Genomic DNA, 3,869 nt, shown 5'->3' on the forward strand with positions numbered 1-3,869 from the left:
TATATATATATATATATATATGACTCCTCCTAAGTATTAAATAATAAAAGGTAAATACTCTTTTTGTTCTGACTCCTGATTTTTTTGTTCTGAATTATATTGCATTTTAATCATCTTTAAACTTTAATTCAGTTCTCATTTATTAATAAAAACTCTCTTTTTCTCTTCTCTTCTTCTTTTTCTTTCTAGTCACCATCATCTTTATCATCATCATCATCGAACTTTAGCTTCACAACCATCATCGCAATATCACCATCACCTAACCAACTTCTCTTTTCTTCTTCCTCTTCTTTTCCTCTTCCTCTTCTTATTCTATTTTTCTTCCCTCTATCGTGCCATCTTCAGAACCACCATCTTCTCCCTTTGTTTTGCCACCAACAATTGTCGTCACCGTGGTTTCTTCTTTCTCTTCTTCTTCTCCTTTTCACCCTCACCCAACCTCCCTCAATAGCACACCCCAAATCTTTTTGACGTCACTAAGATCCTCACCGTCCTCAATGTCCTTCGTGTCACTATCCCTAACAATTTTCCCATTTCTGATTGGTACTACGTTCAGAGTCATTTGCCCATGCCTCATCCCCTGCAAACGTTACAAGAATTCAAATGTAATATTTGATAAGGCATTCAAGCTCGTCGCTAAGGTCTTCCGATTGTCTCCAAATCTTATTAATGATATATGGATTACTAGTTTTGTAATTTTGTCAAAGTTAATGTGGAAAAAAATTATAAGACTGTAGAGATAAATAGTAATAATAATGGGTTTGAAAAAGAAGAAAAAGAAAAAGAGGATTTTTTATTTTTTGTTTTTTTATTTTTAATAGGAAATAAATTTTTAGTCCTGTAATTATTTGGAGTTGACATCTGTTACACGCCTGTAATATGTCTCACAAAAAAAAAGCAGAAACCAAAAAAAATAATTTACCTAATAATAAATATACAAATATTACCACTAATAACTAATTTGAGTTAATCGAATAATTTGTCCACTTAAATAAATATTAAAAATATTATAAAAAAAAAACTAGCCTTTTCATTTTGGCACATTTCCAAGTTAATTCACTATACCTACTTACAGCAAGAAGGTTAATTCATGATTGAGACTCTTTGCCTTCCAAGACAATTAACTTGGATAATGCGATGAGTGCCTTCCGTTCCAAACCAACACTATAAAATCCGGTATTGTATTTGGTAACAATCCAATAATTAGGATCAATTATTTTCCGATAATTTTTTTAAAATTATTATTTTACTCTTATATTCACCTTTTCCTTTCTTATCCCTTTTTTTTTTTCCTTTCTAACACTACAATTTCACTTTTTACTGCAGTCAACCATCTAAATACTAAATCATAAATTTTAGATACTCAAATCAAAACTCTAAACTCTAAATTCTTTAAAACTGAAGATTAAAAAAATAATTTTACAATAAAAAATCAACTAATAGTGGCTAACCAAAAATTCATTCCCATATATTTTGTCTATAAAATATGGGAATAATAAATGCCATATAACTTAAATATCATGCAAGATTATCATATACTTTTATGTAGATTATTAATGTATGTAACGTAATATCATCTAAGTTCGTGAGAGTATAATGTAATTTTCCCTAAAATTTATATTTAGACACCTAATGATATTATATATTGTATCATCACAAATTTTTTGTTTTTAACTATTTTTTGGTCCATCTATCTGTTCTTCTTGGTTGAAAACCCATCAATATTGGTGGGTCAAAAAATTTGACACCAGACTTACTGTATAGATACGGGCCTATTCTGACCCGTTGGGTCGCTTCTGTATGTTTGCTCGACAAGTTTCCCAAAAACAAAAAAAGAAATAAAAAGCATCAAAAGTCTTGGCCAAAAAAAAAAATCATAAGTAACTTTCATTAACCAAATTAGGATTGGTTGAGTGGTCAAGTGTTGAAAATTCAAATTCTGCATCATGCATACAATAATTTATTGTCTAATAGCAAATTTTTAAATAAAATTTAAATCTATTATAAATTAATCATTGATCTGTCAAACTACGTATATGTATAAAACCAACTATAGACTTGATACAAGAGATATATTTTTGTTTAACTTATAACACATCTCAGATACGTAATATCCGAACTCTATTTTAATTGTTTTTTACTTGTAAATATTTAAAAAAATGCTAAAGAATACTTGTCTTTCTCAAAAGTCATGTTGAAGGGAAAAAAGAAGAGACATATTTAAGAAATGTCAAAGTGATTGATTGTTTAAGGCCAAAAAATCTTCATTCTACCGTAGAGATGAAGATAACAAATGGGTATTTAATAACTAATTTTTAAATATATATGCACAATATATTTTGTCTTCTTAGTTCTCACCATACAAAATTATCTTAGACTCTAGTCGTGACTAATAATAATGATTTAAAAAGATGTTAGAAGGTTAAGATTTTAATTGGGATTTAATTAGTAATTGACCGTATTTTGAGCTTTTAGACGAATGAAATGAGTCGCAACACTTTATTTGTAGTATGTTTCGTTTATTACAATTTTGAAAATTCAATTTTAATTAATTGACATCTAAATATTTATTTTACAAAATCACTTTTATAATAATGAACCATAACTATATATTTATATATATATCAAATTAAATTTTAATAACTAAACGAATTCTAAAAAAAAAATAGAAACAAACAGGTAATCAGTGAAATATACATAATTGTTCATACTTGATTCAAAACATAAGTCAGGCCCAAAAATAGAGAAAGCCCAAAAAGACAGCTATCGATCTCTTAAAAAGTCGGACAAAACGCTACACCCCATCTTAAAGGAGTTACAACTAACTCCTAATATCTCTCACCCACTTTTAAAAAGGAGATCTCAACAACCCCTAGATAAAAGGGTTGGTTATCCACCAATAGTGGATCCACTCCAACGGTGGTTATTGGCTCATCATCTATAAATACACTGACACCCTCAATTATACTTAAGTTTCAATATCTTCTAAACCTGTTTAACCCCTTGTTGACTTAAGTATCGGAGTTAGGGGTGGCAAAACGGGTCGAACCCGTCGGGTCGATCTGCTTAATCCGCTAAAAAAGGCGGGTCGGGATAAGATTTGGAGCCTGTCAAATTAAAAAAATCAGCCAAACCCACACTGCCAAATTGGCGGGTTTTTGCGGGGCGGGGCGAGCCAGTCCGCCGGGCCGAAGGTTTTTATTTTTCTTTTTTTATTAAATAAAAGAGTGATTACTATTATAAAATTAATAATTATAGAATTTTCAAACACTTTTTTTCATTTTTTGTTTTCATTCTTCTTTTAGTTACTAACTTTATTTATTTTATTTTACAATTTTGTATATATATGCTCAAATTATGTACTTGTTTTTTAAAATAAATATGGTTCTATACTTTTATTGACAAATATAATTTTGAATAATTTTATTGAAGTTAAAAATTAAAAAAATATTATAATTTGGTTATTTTTTATTTGTATTTGATTTTATTATTATTATTTTTTAGTTAATTTTAATGAATTTTATTTTTCAAAAAGAAAAAAAGAGTTAAGCGGGCTAACCCGCCGATCCGCCAATCCGCCATAAAGTAGGACGAACTAGCATTTTGAACCCACCTTTAACTCACAGGACGGGCTGCCCGCCCGCTTTGCCACCCCTAGTTTTAGATGAGCGAGTTCATATATATAGGGGTTGGGACGGGCCAGTCTGTTTTGCCACCCTTAATCGGAGTGTTTTTGCAGGTACCACCCCATTCCTTCAAACACAAACAACTCGGATTGGGTCCCCAGACGTGAATCAAGTGAGAAGACCACTTCTCTCTAACATTTGGGCCTCTCATTCGAACCCAATCCTCCGATTCTAGGTCAGTCC

Source organism: Arachis duranensis, chromosome 3, assembly GCF_000817695.3.
Source record: "Arachis duranensis cultivar V14167 chromosome 3, aradu.V14167.gnm2.J7QH, whole genome shotgun sequence".
Lineage (NCBI taxonomy): Eukaryota > Viridiplantae > Streptophyta > Magnoliopsida > Fabales > Fabaceae > Arachis > Arachis duranensis.